The sequence below is a fragment of the Acomys minous genome (genome assembly GCF_964271855.1).
Source record: "Acomys minous genome assembly, chromosome: 11".
In the NCBI taxonomy this organism is placed as follows: Eukaryota; Metazoa; Chordata; class Mammalia; order Rodentia; family Muridae; genus Acomys; species Acomys minous.
Window position 1 is genome coordinate 85274253 of NC_140492.1, and position 22412 is coordinate 85296664.

Here is a 22412-nt window from a genome sequence, read left to right on the forward strand (position 1 = left end):
CATAATTATATATATATATATATTTAAAATATACATAGAATTGTCACATGTTGGAAGCACATGTGTTTTTGCATATTCTTTCCACCTAAACAAATGAATTTAAAATTTTAAAATTACTCTGATTAACTTAAATTTTTAGGTTATAAATAAGACCTTTTGAAACCAATGCGTGCTCTAATTTAAATAGAATAGCAATCATTAAAAATTGCATAGAAAGGCATATGGAGCAGAGTATATTTTATCATGCTACCCCCTTCTTTCTAGGCTCCTTTGTCTTAACTTAGTATGTAATATTACTATGAAAGCCACATACAAAATCTTTAGTGTCCTGATTTTGGGTTTGCTTGTTTGTTTTTTCATTAATGCATGCTTACACCAATCAAGAAATATATATATAATATATAATATATTTATATATTAATATAATATATAATATAATAATAATATAAAATATAAATATAATATAATATAAATATATATAAACATATCTATTCCAGGCTTTACTAAAAACCCAAAGTGGCTATGGCTTCTGTTTTTCATATTGTATAGCATAATGCAGCAGTGAGATCTACCACACATGCAGCAGAACAATGCCTCAGGGTCCCTCTTGAACGGAATGCACCATCAGGCGTTCCATGAGTTCCCCCTTCCTAGGAGGCCTGGGCCCAGCCCAGTTGCCATAGATGGCCATCAGACATTTGGAATGACATCAGGAGACTATATGAGCAGCCACTGCCCTAAAGAATTCTGCTAGCAGGAGACTGGGGATATCAATGTCTTCTTGGCCGACAACTGCATTCCAAAGGTCAACTGGGGTGAAAAGAGGATGGGCTTGGAGTGTCCAGTGCCTTTTCAGCAAACAGGCAGCTAACAAGCAGAAGGCAGCTGACATGCGGGCTAAAAGTAGCTCAGAGACTACACACCTGAGAAAAAGTCAACCTGACCCAGTAAAACATAGGATTTTAAGTCTAAAGAGATTTCCACTTCTTCAAAGGCAGAATTCAGGACCTGTTCTCATCCTGAATCAACCGTCATGTCTCTGATGACCTACTTCTTCCCCTGTGACAGCCACAGTGGCAGGGAATAAGGAAGCTCGTTTGCGAGTGGAAACTGTTCACGCAGGATGACTGAGCCGTTGTTTCTCAGCCCTGCCACTTGTTGACTAGCTCCTCCATCCCTTGTAGAGATGAAGGAAGGATATCACATTATCCTCAACCTCTCGCAGGTGAGGAAACTGAGTCACGAGTCATGGACAAGCTCAAGATGGGAGTGACTAGTTACCCTGTGTTCTGTCAGTTGGCTTCTGGGTACACGCTCTTCAGAGTTCTGTCGGCCTTTTTTTTTTTTTTTCCATGTGTCAGTTATGGAGAAGCCAAGCCAGAGCACTAAGACATATTCTTATAGGGTCTTGGGTTTCAGCTAGTATGAGAAGCACCTGTTCAAACATAGGCAAATGGTAAATCAACAATAGAAGCAGATGATGACTCAAAAAAAAAAAAAGGATAAATCAAATGTTCAAAAGAATTATTTAAAAGTATTTCCCATTTGTGAACATGCTGATGTGAGCAGAGAGCATTTTTCACTAAGGGTTAATTGCAGAATTAATATCAACATTCAGCTCGACTAACAACAAAATTTGTAGAGAACAAATATGGCAGAAGTAAATCCCTCGGCAATCTACTGAGGCCCCAAATTTTATGCTTAGGGTAAAATTTCATACCAAGTACCACTTATTTACACACCTTACATAGTATTACTTGCAGTTTCCTTCCGTTTGGGTTATTGATATTTCTGAGCAAATCCCACCCTTGTGAAGTCAGTGAATTTGCTATTTTATCAAATTTGAGAAAGGTTACACTTTGCTAGCAAGTGTCACCTCAGATAACGTCTTTTCCTTGGACTTTAATATTGCTTTTTATCTCTTACCTTAAAAGTATAATGCTAGTTCTGTGTACATTTTAAGCACAAGTAAACACAGTATTACATCTCAATTTTTCTCTTTGCAAAAGCTTTATGTGGTTGTCAGTTACTGTCGGCCATACAGGCTAAGTTTGGAAGATGGCCTTATACCCCGTGCAACTTGGTCTTCATCAAATGGAGTTTTCTCTGCGGTGAATGCTTAGAGATACTCTCTGTTGTAAAAAGGATGATTTGTCAAGACACCTCCCTGTGCAGTCAGTTTGTTCAGCCAGCCAGACAAGGCATCCTGGATACCCGACCCATCAGAGGACTTAAAGTTTCTTTCAAAATGGATAGACGTGGATCACTTCACCTCTCTGTGCTTGGCTTGCCTTTCTTATTTAAAAGCAACAACAACAACAAAAAAAGTGAATTACTGGGTGTCTCCCAGAATCTCTCTCAGCATGCAAGAAACTAAAGTTCAGACTTTAAAACTTTTCATGCTATTGCCGATGCAGTGTAGAAATGCTTCTCCTAAAAGTCTGCCTGGCATCAAACATAAAGCATTATTTTTAGCCAGTGTTTAATATCTCCCTATCTCAAGGGTCCAATTACCCACATGGACCCCCTGAGCAGGGAAAATATGGACAGCGTGATTGAAGAAAAGAGTTTTCCTTTTAGTTTTAATTACCTTGAAAAGGCAAGTGTTATCCTCGCAGCTACCCTGTCCTTAGCAGTCTTCAAGAAGTGGGGCACATACTTTTATATTTTAGAGGTATAGAGCCCCTGTGCACCACAGCGTTTTGGATGTATTCTTTCTACCACACTTGCTGTCTTCCGTACAGAACCCTAGACAGGGAAGAAGATTACAAGACTCTGCATTTCCTGAAGGTTATTTTTGCAGAATATCCCAATACTGTTTCCAAGTGGTAACAAGTGAAAGTTGTGCAAGAAGAAAGGAATTTTCTTATTTGGGTTTCCTGTGCATTTTCCTTAGCATGCCGCTTGTCTTCCCACTTTGTGACCTTCCGTATGCCAAAGGCTTGCACATAGCCACACAGGCAGCTGAACTGCCAGAGTTAGTGGTTGGCTTTTAGTTTTTTAAAAAAAATACCGTAAAACATAAGTGCTTAGCGTTTACATCCAATTCTTTGGGCCATGATCCTTTCCTATTGGTCTATTAGATTTGTTTAAAAGCTGAAATGTTATAGGGCAGGGCAGCCAGACGTGCCCAGAGCCCCTTTTTCTCCCCAATGCTAAATGTTTGCAACACACCAAGTAGCTTGAAACGCAGACCTCCTGCCAGCACTTTGTGCGCTGTGGGTGGGTAGTGGGCTCCTTTTGCTGACCCCCGGGAATTATTGAGGTCGTTCAGAGCTCATCTCCAGCTCCTTGGAAGAAATATTCTTGGAATCCTAAAAACCAACCAGCAGAGAAACTCCACCAGCGCCACCACCGCGCGTCTCCAAAGCACACCCACTGCCTCTGCGCCCTCCTCCGTTCCGCGCAGCCCATCTCGCACTATCTATATCAGCACAGCACCGGTCTCTTTCCCCAAAACGAGACATCTTCTCTCCAGCAGAGAGCAGGGCGACACACCCCTTCCTGTCCCAAGAGCAGACAGCATGCCCAACCCCCTGCGCACCCAGGCCCAGCAGGTCCACAGGAGGGCCGGCCTCCTCCGCCCAACCCGAGACTCTCACGTGGCACACGCGCCTCCCCCCGCCCCACACACACACACACACACACACACACACACACACACACACACACACACACACACACACACACACACACACACACACACATTAGCAGCGTGTGAGCTCTAGAAACTCGCGGGGAAAGAGAGTCCCCCACCCCCTCAGCTCTGGCGGCCACGAGAAAAGTGGGCGGGAGGAAGAAGCGACCCGCGGAGAAAGAGCAGATAGGAGGGAGGGCCAGCAGTAATTGGGTGGCGTTGCGTCTCTCCAGTCCGCCCAGCTAGCGGGTCCGCTTTCAACACAAATCAGCCGGAGGGATTGCTTCTGCCTGCAATCAATAACTCAGCCTAGTGAGTTGCTGAAACCAGAGGCGTCCCTTGTCTGCTCTTTAAGGGGCCCTGAGGACTGGATCCCAGCCCTCTGCTTCCCAAACAAAGAAGTGGGTACCAAAATGCCGGAAGAAATATTAACCCCAAACTTCCACCTCACCCACTGGCTGCGATTTTTTTTTAATGAAAAAAAAAAAAAAAAAAAAAAAAAAGCACAGACCTAATAAGGTCTCTAAAAGAAAGAGTTAAAAGAGGAAGTGTGAATATTCACTCCTTAAATTTCAGGTCTCTTGTGATATTTCAAGAAATGAAGTAGAACCAGTGTTTCAATAAGCTTTTAACAATGGTGAGAGTAAATGTAAAATTCCATTAAATTTAGCTGTCTCCTTGGATGCTTCCGAATCAGCCACACATGTGTAAGCAAATGGCCCATCAAGCCTTATTTGGGCTTACTAATAGAAGAAAAAGAAGAAATGTATCATGCTTTGTAGAGAAAAGTTTTTGGTTTTTTTAAGCACACACATTTCAGACTTTGTTTTGTGAAGAGTAAGTAAGGTGGGGAGGTCCTGGGAGATGCACCATGATTCCCACTTAACACACATTAAAGCCAAGCAACGACTGAGAGAAAGTGATTGGCCAGAAAACTTGGTTTTGAGTAACAGACCAAGTTGAGAGACCTAGGCATGGTAGGCCTAAGCTTGAAGGACCTAAATTAAATTAGCATAACCCTAAAAACAAATCCTGACCCATTTCTTCTTCTCTCTGATGTTAAGACAATATAATTAAAAATAAACTATGTGGATGGCAAGCCAGGCGAGGAGGAGGTTTTCTAGATGACTCTGTTCAATGAAAAGTCCTGCTAAGACAAATGGGAAAACCAATATTGGCCCTCATGGTTTGCTATGTCATAGTTGGTCCTTTTGGGGGGTACTAGTCCCTTTTAAAGCCAAAGAAAGATTAATGTGTGTACCAAAGTCATGGAAAGTTAGTCCGGGACAGATTGGAACACGGAAGTGCTTGTCTTTGCGTCACACAGCTAAACATTGCTTGGAAGAATAAGATATTGTTACTAACAGAACTCATAGCAGCGCTGAAGCCACATCATTAATCCCAGAGCATTTAAGTGAGCCTGCGAGCAATGCATAAAAGTGAACCTTTGGCTGAAATAGCTTGGATATTACTGTAAATTATTACTTAGACTTATGACTTAGATGTTATTACAAATGTCTCGCAGCTTTAACAGATTCTGTTTGCATGAGAAGTGGTGGGTTTTTACTTTACTCTTTTCCTTGTACTTCTTCACCAGATAGAAAAGTCAAAGGTACAAAAGTAAAGGTAAGTATAGGCTCAGTGTGTGGGAGATGAAGCATACAATGACATCTTTCCTTGATAAACCAAGTCCTTTGTATATTAGAGACTCTTTATCACACTCAGTACATGTGTTATACGGCCTGACTGGGATAAAACTGTAGCTAGTGAATGACTGAAATTTAGAAATGTGCCACTGTTTATCTTAAAGCTTACAGACACTATTACAATTGATGACTTCTTTTCTAGCCAGTGCAAATTATTTGGGTATTAAAAATAAATGCTGCTGCTTTAAAGATGTGTTTTTAACCATATCTACCCAAATCTACTTTAATGTCAGCTTTAAAGAAAATAACTACTTTTTTTTTTATATGTATATACCTACACATTTTTAAGGTGCCAAAAAAAAAAAAAAAAAAAGAGTTGAAAGCTGTGAAGTAACCTCTGGAGAGATGAAGCGAAGCCTGGAAAGCAAATGGCGGTGGCAGTAAAGAAGTGTGAGTGGTGAGTGTTCACTTTTATCATCTACCACAGCCCTTACCAGAGACGCAGAAGCACGGATGTCTTTGTCTTAGTTAAATAGCCATCTTCTTCTTCATAATGAGAGCAGTCCCCTGCATGTTGCTCAAAGCGCCTACACCTCTCAAAGGTCCGCCTTTGCGAGTGCCCACTGCACTTAATCTGTTTCCTATGCAGTCACGTGCGTCATCACAGGGCAACTGCAGAGAGGCCTAAATGGGGTCCATGTTGTGGAATTTGAATCTTACCGTGTTTCTCAGATTTTCCTAAACTTTTGTATTCAATTATATTTGTGCTGAACGTATTCTGGCTGAAGAACAAATACTAATACACTTGAATAATCTTGAGGGGTAGATTAATCTATATCCTTTCTTCATCTCAGGGTAGGTTGCTGTGGCAACCGCCCCAGCTCACTTTAAAATAATTTTTTAAAGCTCACTTCAAGAGCTACACCCAGCGTGGGCCAGGCTTAAAAGCAGGCAGACCCAGTGCATAGGGCTTTCGTAGACTGCTGCTTTAATGTGGGGAAAGCAAAAGAAAGGAGGGTGGAGTAAGATGGCACAAACCAGAAATTGGCATGTTAGCTTTTTCTAGAGCTAAAACAGTCACCATGTTCTCTGTAACTTTAGTTGTTTAAATATATTGTTAAATAAATACATGAGTGCGGTAGCTAATGTTTATTTATATTTAATATTAAGCACTTAAAATAATTAGTGAAAGGAATATTGTTCATTAGGAGAGAGAGAGAGAGAGAGAGAGAGAGAGAGAGAGAGAGAGAGAGAGAGAGAGAGAGAAGTGTGTTTAGTGGCACATCATTTCCAACCATGGCATCATCCTTTTTTTCATTAAGCAAAGTTGCCTTTTATTAACTGGACAAATCCCTAGCTTCCCACTGATATAAAGGATGTAATAGTTTTTTATTTTTCAAGCACAGAACTAAATTGTAAAGCTCTTGTAACCCTGCAAACTGAGGCCTGGACAGGATTTGCCCATTAGTAAGATACTTTGTTGTTTTCAATGTTGGTTATGAAAACATAAGCAAAGACCATGTGCACACCAGGGAACTGAGTGCTTTGCCATGGAGTTGCACCCCCAACCACAAACCCTGAATTGGATAGAGAATTCTAAGTCGCTCGAGACCTAGACCAAGTTCCTTCCAACACAAGAAAATATTCCGGTCCTCATCAAGTACCATTAGGTAACAAAAACCACAAGTTTGGGTAAATTGAAGGAAATAAATAATGTAAGTCTGAAGTTATTTAAAGGCAAATACAAAATACACTCTGAATTAATCACTCCAGGGGTTATGACTGCATGAGTTTATTATTTATTTATTTATTTATTTATTTATTTATTCATTTATTTATTTATTTATATGTCACTACTTCCCTTCCACTTCAGCTACAAAGGTTTATGTGAGGGAACTACTAGCTTAGTTCTCACATAACTAAGAAACTAAATCTATAAAGGAGAAAAACCTTATATTTTAGAAAGTCAACTGTAATAAATTCTGAACCCGAAGTTTCAAATCATCCTCACCTGGGCTGGGTGTTACTTCTGAATGTTTATATGGTTGTTGATTAACATAGGTTGGTTACAATGCTTGTTACTAAAGAACTCTTTGACATGTGAAAGGTAAAATAAGAGTTTTCCTTTGAAGGAAAATAAACCTAAAACTATAGTACAGTGTGTTAAATAGAAATACCCTGGATAATTAGCTACAAAAGCATAATTGAAAATTCATGTGTTGGCTCTATCTACTTTGCCGTGCAACATAGGCCAGTACAATTCATTACGTTAATCTTAACCAAAATGACAACACGTTCCCATGGTTCTTCTTACGGTTTGCTGTGTGAGGATCTTTGGGAACCTCAAAGATAATCTAAACTTCCGTCTACATCACCATATCTAGGTATGCCTTGGTATCCAGCATGTCTAAGCATCAGAGCTTAGACATCGGAACTTGTACCACTAAAGATACCATACTGTTTACATAAACTCATGGTAGTCACACTTGCTATACGAAAGAGAAGCAAAACCAGTATAGTACAGGTAATAATTTTCAAAAACAGAACAAAACAACAACAACAAAACCCCACAATGTCACAAAGCTTTGTGACAGTTTGTCATACTTTCCTGAAGTAAAAGTAGCTGTGCTAATTAACAGTCACAATGGTTAAGGAGCCGCAGGCTTGAGGGTGGTTCCTATGTAACTTGCCTGTAAAATCAACTTTCTGCTTTCAAGTGAAGCCTAAATGTTGAGCCCACTGCTTTGGGAGAAGCTCCTAACTTCAAACAGCCTGTGCAGTGACACAAGAGGCCTTTTGAAACCACATTGTCCTCCTGGGTTCAAATATTCCTCTGCAGGCGTGCTGAAGAACATACCAGGAAATGCAGCCCGTCACTGGGTTAAACACATACTGCTAAAAGGAGAGAGAGAGAGAGAGAGAGAGAGAGAGAGAGAGAGAGAGAGAGAGAGAGAGAGAGAGAGAGAATCTTCAATTAGCTAGATTGAGCTACTGTTGATACTGCTGTACCTTCTGTGTTATAGTCCTTTGTGAACATTCTTCCCCTAGTCATAATAGTAAAAAAAAAAGTAATAATAATAATTTGTTTTGAATGTTTTGCACTCCTGGCATGCACTCTTTCCATTTTGGGGGTGGGGGTGGGGAAGAATGATTTGTATACCAGTTGATAAGATTTCATCTTTTGCTTTGGGGATGTTGTGTAATTAACTAGGGTAGGGATGGTCCCAATATCTAGTACTTCCCCCCCCCCCCAGTATCATTGTTTGTTAACCTATGTTTTTGCTATGGAAAAGTATTCAGGAGACTTAAACCTTAACATAACGATTCTTATCAGTCTGTGTTCCTGCTGCCCGCGCAGCTGAAATTCTTCAGGCTAAGTGAAGTCAGCCGCTATCAGCCAGGGTAGCCTAAAGCTTTCGGGAAGTTGGTTTGGTTTACTTGTAAATAACCTGGACAAAGTCCAGTAAGGTGTGGAGGAGACTCTAGAGGAGGTGGGATTCTTCCAGAGAGCTGTTCCCTCTCGTTAAATACTTCCAGGTTGATGAAAGTTCTCATGGCCCTGCGATAAAGTCGAGATTTCAAATACTTGTAATTATTTTATTACTGACATTCGAGAATCCTTTTGGCTCACGTTCTAACCTAGCCCTCCCCCTCCCCATCTGGGCTCTCAAGGCCAAAAGCTTTGTACACTCTGGGAGGGCAGGAAGCGCACGCTAGGATCGAGGCTTGCAGACACCCTGGATCGTGGCTTTTACGCGTGAGTAACGAAGGCGCACGCGGACCGGAGCAAGAATGAAGTGGCTACCGCGAATCCAAAGTGGGGTTGGGGGGGGGGGGCGGGGGGAGTCACTAGAGTAGCTCTTAGGGTCGCGCTCCTATTGGTCAGAGGGAAGATCCCGACTTCAGAAGCACTTTTCCTGCTGGCTGGCTCGCAGCCTCCCAGGGGAGCGAGAGCGCAGCAGCCGAGCGTCCCCTCCGTGCGTCCTATGCAGCGGCTGGGAGAGAGGCAGGGAGCCGCCGCTCCCCGTGTTGTCTTCCCTTTCATGCAATAAAGAATTGTCATTAGGTTTGCGTATGGCATGTGCCATTACCCCACCGTAAAACTAAAATTAGCAAAATGTCAGGAATGGAAAGATTGATTCACCAAGATGCAATTATCATTTAAAAGTGCTTGATTGAGGTACTGATGTTCAGTGATTTATTCTGCATACCATATACATAATTAAAGTAGTGTAGTGGAGTAATTTATCAATCTAGTTGAGACTGGAGGGGTGAGGAGGGAGCTGCAGTATGTTTGTTTTATTAAAATGCTGCGAGGTCTAGTCCCGCCTCCCTTTTGCAAGAGTGAAACTGATGATTTCCCCAGCTCGCGAGGAGAGGCTACGGTTTGGGCTGGTAGGGATAGAGAAACGGAAAGGAAAAGGCAGCCCCAGGCAAAGGCAAGAATAAAATGAAATAGGGGCGGGGGGGGGCACACCGGCGCGTACGTGCTGCTTAGAACCCCAGCCCCGTGTGCTCCCTGTTGCTTGCCACCCCCGCGTCCCCTCCCAGTATCCTCACATTCCCCGCCACCACCACCACCCCCCCCCCCCGCGCTTTTTTACGCGACGTTTCTAAGGCTGTGAGCTGCTCTTCTTTTCCCATTCCTCTTCTGTCACTTCCTTCCTGGACGCAGTTTTCTGGACGAGTCTGGTTACTTTTAATCCCACGGGCCACAGAGAGCCGCTCTGTCCTCCTCTTCCACCTCCTCCTTCGCTTCCTCCACCTTCCTCCTCCTCTTTCTCCTCCTCCTCCTCCTCTTCCAGCGGCTTCAGTGCGCGCGCGGATGCGCGGTCCCGCGCGCGCCTCCCCCTCGTTCCCCCTCCACCCCCCCCCCGCCCGGTGCGCGCGCGCGCGCACACACTCACACACACACTTCGTCTCCAGCTCTCTGCTCTCTCGGCTCGCAGTCACAGACACTTGAGCACACGCGTACACCCAGACATCTTCGGGCTGCTATTGGATTGACTTTGAAGGTTCTGTGTGGGTCGCCGTGCCTGCAGCTTTGAATCAAATCAGGTGGAGAAGCACTTCAAGGCTGGCCGAAGTAAAGATTTTTGTTATTTTTTTTTCTCTCTCTCTTCCTCTCTTTTAAGAAAGGAAAATATTCCAAGGACTAATCTGGTCGGTTCTTCCTCCATGTAAGTACCTCTGACATTTCTCGAAAAGAATATAAATAGCCTAGGTATTGCCTCTGAAATCTGTACCGATCTCTTCCAGGCAGTGGGTCTACCCCCAAGTCCTTTTGGGGAGGCTTAAGTTAAGGCTTGCTGTGCATTCTTTTCTTTAGATTCCATGATTTTCCTTGTGTGTGGCTCAAAGTAACTTTTTACATAGGAGTATCCGCTTGCCATCCGTTATTGAAATCACATCTGACTCGTTTCTGTCACATCAGTTTGTTTAAAGTTTCATGAAGTTAGTTAACGTCATTAGCATGCTGGATAGGGTGGAGAACGTGGATCCTTGTGGATCTGAGTATTTCACAGACTGTTCTGTGACCTTGAAGTCGGCGACTTAAAATTTAGCAGTTAGTTCACAGTGGAAAGGTGTTCCTATGAGTTGACGCCCCCCCCCCCCCCAAGACTGATTTGCTCTGGGTTTGGATTCTGAGCCACTGGTTCTTGGGATGACTTTAAGCAGGGCTGTCTGCCAAAGGCCACCTTTGTGCATCCCTTACCAAAGTGCTGGCTTGAGAGAGCTTAATTAGTGGGGACCAGAAGCAGTTGCCCTGGCCATGGTAGTCTGTCTGTGCGTTGCACAGTTCATGTTTGGATTTCAGCATATGCACTGTTGTTTAGACCAAGGGAAATAGTAAGCTGTTTAAAAACAAACAAAACCAAGTCACTTAGCCCGCCTTCTGTTTGGACTTTGGATGAAAGTTACCAAACTAAGTGACAAAGTTGACCATAAAGGTAGTCTATAGAGAGGGGCACATTGTTATTGTATTATTATGTATTATGCAAGTGTTTGAGTGCAGTGCTAATGTTATTTCCTTTCCAGGGCAAGAGCTACTAATTTCTCAAGGAAATTTTTATATCCGAGCCATTTTGTACTGTTCTAGATGTTATAGTTATTCTTTGTGAGAAGCCTTTTCCCTCACATTTTTGATGTGGATGTCTTTTGTATAAAATTCTTTATATGTAAATGCTGACAGTGTAAGTAGAATCAGGCTCCTTGCCAGTTCTTTAACTGGTCGGTGGAGAATTGCTTTGACGCAAAGTGCATTTTACTATTGCTAATGTGATAGTAACTGTAACAGTAACTGTCTCAGGATATGCTTAGTGACTGCATATGTTTTCCAAGTGCTGTAAAGAAAACTCCAGTCTCCTCTCTCTGCCTGGCCACAAGAGTGACCAGGCTAGACTCCCCCTCAGTGACACCTTGCAATAGGATTGTGGTTGCAGAGTAAAGGCGGTTCTGTGGGGCATAATAATGCCCTCCCTAGAGACATGCGAGGACATGAAATGTGGCCACCTGTGAGCCACACTTAACCTTGTAACCATATTGATTTTAACTTCAAGTGGATCAGCAATTTTTAATTTACAGCTAAAATATCTTATTTAATTTTTTAAAAAATAATGTTAGTTTGGTTAGTCTTAAAAGCAGTTCAGTACGTACAAGTATGTCACAAGTGGTTTTTTTCTACAGTTATTGATTCAATTACAAAAAAGTGCAAGCAATAAACCACATTATTATCATCCAGTATAAGCATGACATTAATTATTAAGTTTAAGAGTAGTCCTAAAGCAAGTGCATGGTAGGTAAAAGGGGATGCCCCTACCTCCTATCTCAAGAGGGGAAAAAAAATCTCCAAATCAATGAGGTTTTGTACTATCTGAAGAATAATACATACATGTTATCATCCATCAGATTCCAATCTTAATTCTAAAAGTATCCATTGAAATGTACTTCACACATTATTTCTGTTTAAAATTTGGTTCCCCAGACAATTTAAAGAGCCAGTAGTTAGCAGTTATCTTTACTTCAAGTTGGGCTAAACTTCATTTATAGAAATAGCTGTTCTTCTTACTATGGTTCACATCGGTTTGTGATATGTTGTGTAGATCCCAGACTCTTTATTAAAGACAGTATTTTACTTCCCTCACTAATTACGCTGTTTGTATCTTTGTTGTTGTGCATGTGACTGTATGGGAGGATAATATTAATGTGTGCCATTTATTTGATATTAATGTTTTTATATTGTTTGAAGTAACAAATAACCATATCATAAGAAGCAACTTTCAAAAGTAGTCATATTTTTCAAGTATGTAATCATGGACATGAACTTTCCCGGGCACAGACAGTTAAAGACCACAGGAAACTTTGTCACAAAGACTTGCTGTAACTTGCATCTTCTTTTTCTTTTCTTATAAACAGGTTTATTTTGCAAAATTTTAGGGAATTTACTCATTCCTATAAGAAAGTAGCTATCTAACGATTCCTGAAAAAACAGCATATCATATAGTTTTCAAATATCTCTTAATTTTTTCCCTGGCATTTACCTTACTCAGTGGATAAGTTGAATGGCATACAATTATGTCTTCCTAATAAATTATTCATTGTATTTAAATTTCTCTAATAGAGAACTATACTAAGCAGCTCTTTGGCAAGTGTTAGGATTATCTTTTAAAACTTTCTCTTGATTATTGTAGAATATTTTATGGTTTTATTTCTCAACACTTTGTGCAGTATATTTGAGTTTATGGAATCTCAGAAAAGGGAGAAAAATGGGGAAATGTCTTTACAGTAATAACTGCACTATATAACAAAACAAATAGTTATTAAACAGATAACCGAGGCTTTCATGACACAAGTCAAAGCAACATGGAGAAATTTGGTGTGCAATTGAGGCTTACAAAATGGCCTGCAAGGGGATTACTAATTAATTTTTTAACTTTCTTTAATAGCATCTTTTAGGAAAATCCCTCTCAAATGAATAACTAAACTTAGAAAAGCAATATGTTTATTTTACACATATGTAGCGATGGTTTGGACCAAATGAAAGGCTCTAATCTCCGATGCTTTGTGAGTATGCCACATGGGGAAGGAGAGCTGGCTGTGGCCCCCTTCTTCACACTATCCCGTAATCTCACAGATTCGCGGGTGTTCCTGCATTCAGTGTAGCTTGACTCTTCACTGATATCTGTCACCTTTAAGAATTCAAACCACGTTACAGAGGCAAGTCGCAAAAACCAAAGCAACAGTACTGTATACTGTACATAAGGCAGATTACACAGTGCACATGCCATTCTGATAGGGCAAAGATAAAAGCAGATTGCTGGGGAACGGCAAGGTGCTCTGATTCCAAAGGATTGCCAGACAAGTATGCCACAGCCCCACAGCCCTGTTGCTTCATCATTATAACGAGCCATTTGAACAGTGGAAGACTCAGTTGTCAGATAATAGTCTTTCAATAGTGCAGCAAAAGAAACTATGTTCTTTTGTGTGCCTTTCTCTTGCTTAAACTTTAAGTTTTATCAACGATCTATGAACAGATACCAGGTTGTGTTAAGAGGGTACCGTAAAGCTTAAAGGTATTGGGCATTTTCAGAAGTGTTGTGTAGAATTCAGAACAGGATTTGCCTGAAATAAAACATTCTAGTGGTATTGAAAAATTGAGCAGAAAATGCATCATTGTCAATACCAAGTACATTTTTCATCAAGATGAGTAAAGTTGACATAGTTATGAACAAATACATTCAAAATGCATCTTGTTAGATGTTTACTGGTAAAATAATATATGTCTATTTTATTGATGTTATATAAATATCATTCTTTACAACAAAATACAACAGTTTGAGACTTTTGTTTTACCTGTAGCATTTTAAGGACTCAAACTTCATACACACCCAACAGTTCAGGAATTTCTTGCTTCTTCTAAAATTGAAGTCCTTTTTCACCCTACTGATGCCTCCTAGTGTCTCACACAATAAAACACTAATGAGTCATCCATAAATGTAAACATTGCATTTTCATTGCTTACATCTTCTGTGATACATAAAATTAATATTTATGTGTTTAATTTTCAGTTTGTTACTATAATAGGACAGGATACTTTAGTGAATGAGATGTTTCATCTGTAGATTTATAACACATGTAGGTTTAGTTTGACTTTAACAACATTCTGCCAAGTGTAACAAGTCTGTATCTTCAGTTGCAATTCATTTAATCCTTCCTTATATTCACTATTATCACAAATGGAAAAAAAAAAACAAACAAAGCACACCTTCCATTTTGTAGACCTGAAAATTATATGGTCGAGTTCTTTGTCAAAGGGCCGAGAAAAAGATGGTAAAAGAATGCATCATTTCATTTAAGCCAAAACAAAAAACAAAAACAAAAAACAAAAAAAAAACCCTTAAGATATACCAACATGTGTTAAATCCATGTCTTCACGCATGCAAATTTGTACATGAATGTTGCGTTTGAAAGGTTTAAGAAAAGGAAAACAAGAACAAACATGACAATGAGCGCACATGTTTCTTATAAAATAGCAAACGAAAGGCTTGATTAGGGAGTGGAGGTCTCCGTGCAGTGGAAGTTGCTTTACTAGAGCACATTTCCCAGGAGTCACAGAGCACTTCCCTGAGGTACACGCTGGTGGGCATCAACTTCAGGGCAAGTTTTCTGTCCGTAGGATCCTGCTTGCATTCTGTGACTTGGAGCAACTCGGGTTGTACCTAAGAGAATTGCCACTTGAAATTTATGGGTTTTTTTTTTCTTCTTTAATACGGTTACGGGAGGGAAACATTCCCCTAATAGTTCCAAATTCAAGTTCAAAAGCTTGTGACATCTCTGGACCTCCTCCTGAGTTGTCACAGGGCACATGTGCAAAGCACATTCAGGACTCTCACTAGTAAGTGTTCCGAGGACCCAAGTACAAATGCTAGAGCTGTGCCTAGTTAGTTGTTACACACTGGGGAGTGGGGGAGAAGAAAGGGGGGGGGAGGAAGACAGGGAACAAGAGAGCTACAGACAGACAGAGACATAGAGAAAGACAGAGGCCTGATTGAAAAATACACAGAATATTAGCAACATTTGCCTATTGATTAGTCAGTTCTAAATTAGTCAGTGATACAGTGCTGTTGCAACTCTTTGCCTGCTGGACAAATTTCAAAGAATGTAAGGGAGGGGGTGTTCCTTTCGTTTAAGGAAGCAAACGTCTAGGAAGGGGTGGACCTTTCCCACAGGAGCCGCATTTCTTCCCTTGGAGAATTGGAGCAAATATGTGACATGTGAAAGAATGGTGCCTGAGAAATGGAATCATTTGTGATGATCTGTTCTAGTTAGTGAGCAAAGAAAACCCATCAACATTTTTTTTTCTCCTGAAAAAGCAGCTCCTGTTAGTGGCTTTAATGCTCAGTGCTACAAGAAAAAAAAAAACCTATAAAACAAACAAAAATGAACATTTTTCAGTGTTTGTGCCCATAAACTATAAGGTACACTGAAATAATTTTGACAACTTCACGTTGTGTGTAGTATTAAAACATAAAAATAAAGGATGCTAGAGACATACGTTCCCTAGCCCCATTGTGAGACTATGTAGGTAGCCGTAGTGTTCACAGCTTCTTTTTTGTCTGTTAAAAATGATGTCTGTGACAAAGAATACTATAATAAGATAGAAGAATATTGAAAGTGGAGTCTGATACAGTATTTTTACACCTCCTTGCTCTATCTGGACAAAGAAAAATGATATTCTTAAGGAAGGAGTTTATGTTACCTATTATATAAATACATCTACGGCTTAGCATCATTGGCAAAACAAGTGACATTCGTTATCTTACCAGTGCATTTGCTGTACATTGCTATTTTTATTGCCAAACTCCAACCTCTGTGTTTGTTTTATCTTAAAGCACAACCAGTGTAAACAAAATTCTGAGTACACGTGAAGATAATTCTTCTGAGGGCATTTCTGCAGGAAACCGGTGACATGGCAAAACCAATAAAGGGAGTAAACTTATTACAAAGAAAATCTGTAGGAATTAGTACTCTTTAGTAATGTACACATTTGAGAGAGTTTATTCATTCTTAAGGCAGAAAATTTGAAATGAATGAAGCAGTGATGGTCATCCTGCTTACTGAGTGACAGCGCGAGTCTTCAAGTGATGACTTAAATAAAGTCCCTTCAACTTGTTTCGGAGACTAGAGGAAGCGATCTCTGAAGTAATCCCTAGAGGGGAAAAACCTGATTCTTCCAAATCGCATCCTGAGACTGGCTTGCTTTCCTTCCTGAACCTTGTGATGCATAAGATACATATGAAGATGCGCACGTTGTTTGCAGAGACTGTGTTTCTAGCATGTGGAGTTTTAAAAGTGATAGTTATAGTCCTTTGTTACAGGGTGGGAACTACTTAAAAGAAAATCAGCCAAAAAACTGAGTGGGGTTTTAAAAAATATATCTGTAATATTTTTAGCACAATAAAATGGCAGCAAGAAAAAAAAACTCCATTCCCCAAACCTCAAATATTGGTACCTTTGGCTTCAATATGCTCAATTTTTATGAAATTAGACAATGGATTTGTCACTATAAATATAAGGAAATTTGCCTCCCAGGGTGATAAAGCTGACTTTCGTCTCTTATCTCCTAGTTAATTGTTGACCCCGCATAAGGTATATAACAACCCATTCTGGAAAGCTGATGTTGCTTTTTAAGGCAACTTGAAGGATTGGGATTTCTTTATAGTAATTTTGAAGATGTGGTTATTTAGCTGAAATATTCACTGGAACATTTTATTTTTAGAAATCATGGTCACACAAGGCAGGCTTTATAGGACCAACTACCTAATTGCAGCCAAAGATCTCTTTAATGAATGAACACACAGGGAATAACACATATTTTAAGAATACAATGGCCCTATATTTTTTTTTAATTGCCACACGTTTATATCAGAACAAAAGATATGTGTCTAAGCAGATGTTTTAAGTTATATTCTTCGTGTAGGTGAGTCTGTAAATGTACAATTTGACTTAAATGCCTTTGTGGGAAGGTAGTTTCGGGGGGTTAAAAAAAAAAGGAGGTTCTTCAGTTACTATAGCTTCAGCTCTTTCTTTAAAAAAAAAAAAAGGCAAAGCAGTAATTTCACTGAAGATAAAGAAAGAGAAATAAACTCTTTTAATTCTTTTTAACATCTACACAGTTCCTGAGGTAGAGCTGGTGTATTTTTATTCTTGTGTATTCAGGGCAGCTTCTGGCAGCCGGGCTACAAAATGAAAACTTGCTGGCTGCAGACCAGATACAGTGCAGAGCGTCACATCATAAACTTCCCTCCCCTGTCGCAGAGTGATTTCAGCCCTAAGCAATGTCCTTTTCCTCCAGCGTAGGCTGAGCAGCAGAGGGCCTCCTTCCTGAGCAGTGGCTTTGGGAAAGGAAAGGCGCAGTGTTTCCCTTCTTCAACTTGAAAACTCTGCCTCTTAAATCACTAAGATGCGAACTGCAAACTGGACTCAGTATGCTTCCTTCTTATTCCCACAATGCTGGTTTAGAATGCTTAAAACAATAGATGTGCATTAGAAAATATGACTGCCTCCCCCACGCCCTTACCTACATGAAGGCCTGATCAGATATCTGTGACGTTTTTGTTGCTGTTCAAAGAAAAATATAATGGTTTCTTTATACTGGGACATATGCATTATATGGCAGATAGAGCAGATCATTTTGTGATGCAAATTAATAGCAAAGGTAGGGTTCTTGTTTTTCTACTTATCTCAGAAAATAGCTGCGCCACCACAATGTATGGTGTTACTGTGATTTCTTTATTGATAAGCGTTCACATTTTTAATAATTATTAGGTCAAAATACAGAGTACGAAGGGGGAGATACATATAAGTAATTTGATTGGTGCCCTCTTAAGAAAGCTTATTTCTAAACATCTGCATTTATAATCCTTGCACTCGAAACTGTGGTCTGAAAAGTCTACTTCTTTTTGGCACACAAAGTAACAAATGTTTAAAAGTAGCTTGTAATTGCTAGTTACACTTTGAACCTTTACCAATGGGCTCCTTTTCTTTAAATCCTATTAAAAATAATTTCTGGCTGCCAGGGTAGTGAGCACTCATTTGTGAGTAGTGGAGTCTGATTATTGCCAGCACACCTTTCTAAAACTGGCCTTCACCTTTGGAAAGATGTTAAATGGGACCCTTCAAGAGAAAGTGTTACTACATAATAAATATTTGTTCCACTTTTATTTTTAAACTAAATTATTGCTTTCACAATGTTCTAACAGGGTGTAAGTCTTAGTAACAAACTAGGCCAATTATTCATTACCTAAATAACATTTACTAAATACCTAACAAGTAAATATAACTTATGTTCTTTTAAAGTAGATAAATTGGATCATTTTTAATTTTATTTAAATGTCAAGGGCAATTTTTTTTCTGTCAATACGAATACATGCATTTTACTAACAAAGTATTAAAATGGTAATGTAACATATCTATTTAGAAAACATAAAAAAAATTCATGAGAATATTTGTGGGCCAGAGCCCTCTAGCAAGAGTGAAGAAATCTAGAACTTTGATGTCTATGTTATAAATATAGAGAAGAGTAAAAGTCAGACACCCCATTAAAAATAGTGTAAACCTTTGATTTTACTTTAATCTAAAATATAAAATGAGACTTCTTTGTTTTCTTGGGATTGTCATCACCACCTTTGATAAACAGTGTTTAATGCACTATCAAGTTTCAAGTGTGGAAATTTTAAATAGAAAACGGACTCTTGCTTTTTACATATTATACAGTTATTCTTCATTTTAACACCTGAATCACTTGGAGTGGCACCTAGTAGGTCGTTTATCTCATTAGGCATTTTAGACATTTTAAATTCCATTAGCGCAGAGCTTCAAGGTGCTGACTCCAATCTGTACCACAGGGGACTTCCCAGCTTGTTAGTCTTTTAGTAAAGGGAGCTGTGGTCAAGGACGTAGCTCCTCCCACCCTTTTTTGGCTAACTGTTAGTAAGTCAAAATGGTTAACTCTGGACCTAATTCCATCTGGATTATCTTTCTTAGCTAAGCTAAAGCAGCAAGCCTGTCCGTTTGAAAGAGCAAGCGTGAATGATTTGACTAATTGGGTTTAACTGGAAGCCCATCTAACATTTGTGTAGGTTCATGGGTAAGGGAGTAATGTTGCCTACATTTGTCTCTCACCTTTGCGCTTTTCTTCCTTTACACAAGCAAAAAGCAATTTCCACAGTGACGTGAGCAGATTTCCAAGGGCCCGCATTGAGTTTTTTAGTTCCCAGTGCTAGTTCATGGGGGCTCATTGGTCCAAACTGATTGACAGCATCTCTTGATGTGTCTGGAATGACAGTGAGCACGATGTGAGCCATCTCCTTCTTTGCTTTCACTCAATAACTCAAAAGAAGTACTCTTAGTGATTCTTGACTTCGCCTTTTTTCTTAAATACTTATTTTGTACTCTTTCTGATCTTTGTTATTTTTTTTTTTAAATACATCATTTGGTATTGTACTTTTTTTTTTTTTTTTTTTTTTTGAGACAAGATTTCTCTGTGTAGCCTTGACTGTCCTGGACTCACTTTGTAGACCAGGCTGGCCTCGAACTTACAGCGATCCGCCTGCCTCTGCCTCCCGAGTGCTGGGATTAAAGGCGTGCGCCACCACGCCCGGCCCTGGTATTGTACTTTTAACTTGCTTTGACTATCCATGTGTGACTGTAGAATAGTTTCAGGTGTTAAGTTATTTCCTTACACTCGAGACATGGTTCAACACCATGTCACAAAAGAGCTCTTAGCGCTGATCTTGGGAGAGTATGGTCTAGTGTCTTTGGAAGGAGGTACTGTGGCTTTAAAGTTAGTGGACACAACACCCACAGTAATAGGGACCAGCTTCATGAGCTCAGGACATGGTATATTTGGGGAATAATCTGAAGCAAGCTAAGGCTCCTGCCCCACTCTATGAAGTGCAGTGTGTGTGTCTGTGTGTGTGTCTGTTTCTGTGTACACTTGTTTACGTATGCAGTCTTTGGAGTGGGGAATGGAGGTGAAAGAGAGCAAACTACATGAGAGGCACAAAGCATGAGAGGATGAGAATGGAGTCTGAAAGAAAGAAAAAAAATCACTTCGGCAAACACAGACCTTTTAAAGAGCTATTGCTATGCAGTTCCTTCGTCACACAAAACATGTTATTACATACATCGTGCACCTATGAACTATGGAGCAGGATGATGGAGAGCAAAAGCTCCAACTGGGTTTTAAATTTAGCTGGCCATTTATCGGCCTGTGGTTTAAGGCAGGTTATTTAACTTCCAGAAAACCTCAGGCCAGCATCTGTAAAATGGGAATAGTAGCATCCACTTCTTAACATATTTCCTGAAAGTTAACTACATTAAAAAGCATTATGTGGGCATCTAATGATTGCCCAGTAATTATTAAATTGCTACAATAGCACTCTATTGTCACAATTTTCTTTCTGACTAATGAAGACCACTTAGCAATGCTTGAATAAATAATTTTTAATTTTTTCTGTAAAATATTTAGACCATTAAATTTGGGTCACTATCAGGTCAAATCTTGTGTCTGGTCGCTTTGTTAGGTCAGTTCTAATGATTATTAAATAGAATATACCTTTCTCCAAAAAAAAAAAAAGCCAAAACAAAACAAAAACAAGCAAACAAACAAATCCTTCACAGGGCAGATGTTACTATTAGAATTAGAAACGGGACCATATAAATAAAACTAATTTCGTCCTTGACTTTTAGAAGCCATTTATTGCAAGTTTTGACTATAGATAGATTATCGCTTAACAATAATAGTTTCTGTGGGATTTCAGTTCCGGAAAAGTGGCAGATGCACAGAGTTCGTGGTGCCTTTTGACAACAGCATCTAAGAATTTTGATGTCTTTTGTTTGTTTGTTTGCTTAAACCAGTACGCCCCTTTGAGAGCTCTACTGGCATATCTTGTGTTACCTTCTTCCACAAGTTGGTTGTAAGTGGTGACAGGACTATTCATGAAGAATGAGTGGTAGGTATTTAGCCATCTTTATGTTCATTCACAAGCATGCTTACCTATAATAGGTACCATAAGGAACCTGCTGAATAAATATGCTAGATGTCTATTTATAAAGATAAAATGCGCTTTTCTTTGAAGAGTGAAAAAGTAACTAAATACATTTCTACTGACCCTCTTTCGTTGAGCGATTATTAACTAAGTCTAACTATCATTGACCTGCCTTGAGGCAGTGAACAAGTGGGCTTAATATATAGATGCTTTCATTGCTATAAGAAGACATATAAAGCATAGGAAAGACAGCATTTTACCCAGGACTTTAGCATTTCACATATAAAAGACACATCCACGAATATTTGATAATACTTGGGATATTTCTGGTGCAAGAAACTATTTGCCCTCTTTTGGTTGTTTTTTTTTTTTTTTTATCCAATTAATTCCTCAAAAAAAAAAACCAACAACATATTTTGATAGTAGGTAGTGTTGACAAAGCTCTCTCAGTGTATACAACCTGGGGAGTTACGTCTGCTTGAAATACTTCTCCTGCTTTTGAATAATGACCCTCTGGTGTGCTCCTTGCATTTCAGCTTTCTTTCCTAACCTTGTTTTAATGCCTGGATAAAAGAGTGCTCAGCGCTAGGAATACTTGCAGAGTGGACTTCCCTGTGGTAAAACAGCATGGACAGCTCCCAACACTGCAATCAAGGACGCTTCTAAAAGCTTTAATTTAAAAATAATAATAATAATAATAAGTCTGCATGAAGATGATGGAGCCCTCTAAGGCATATGGGCTTAGAGAATTATTCCCATCTGCAACCCCCTCCCTCTGCCTAGTAGCCCTTTTCCAGGGTTATGATTACTGGAAAATGGCTGTTAATCACTAGGATTTTTTTTTTGACTGCAGCTGCTTCAGTCAGACTCCTAATCTATTAAACAACTTTGTCTCCAGTTTAAAATTTGCATTGTATACTGTATAGAATAAATTTTCATTGTAATCAGAGCATCCAAGAGAATGTCCAGATATGGCTTGTAGCAACACAGTTGCTTATATGTATAGACCTCTCTTCTGCTATTGAGCCAAATGTTTAAACAATACTATGGGTGATCAGCATAAAATGAGATATTACA

General features: G+C 39.7%; 1 protein-coding gene across 13 annotated transcripts in view; it reads left to right on the forward strand.

Moving 5' to 3' along the window:
• MEF2C (myocyte enhancer factor 2C) overlaps positions 1-22412 on the forward strand; it is a 163685-nt gene that overhangs the window by 10313 nt on the left and 130960 nt on the right. For 2 of the 13 annotated variants that reach the window (XM_084802665.1, XM_084802667.1), the window contains exon 1: positions 10215-10463. The exons of 1 other annotated variant lie outside the window; for it this stretch is intronic. The gene's annotated coding sequence lies outside the window, so the exon portion shown is untranslated. Of the gene's footprint in view, positions 1-5632; positions 5741-9015; positions 9041-9614; positions 9723-10214; positions 10464-22412 lie in introns of those variants that run through there. 10 more of the 13 variants (XM_084802659.1, XM_084802660.1, XM_084802657.1 and 7 more) reach the window with 9 other exon arrangements.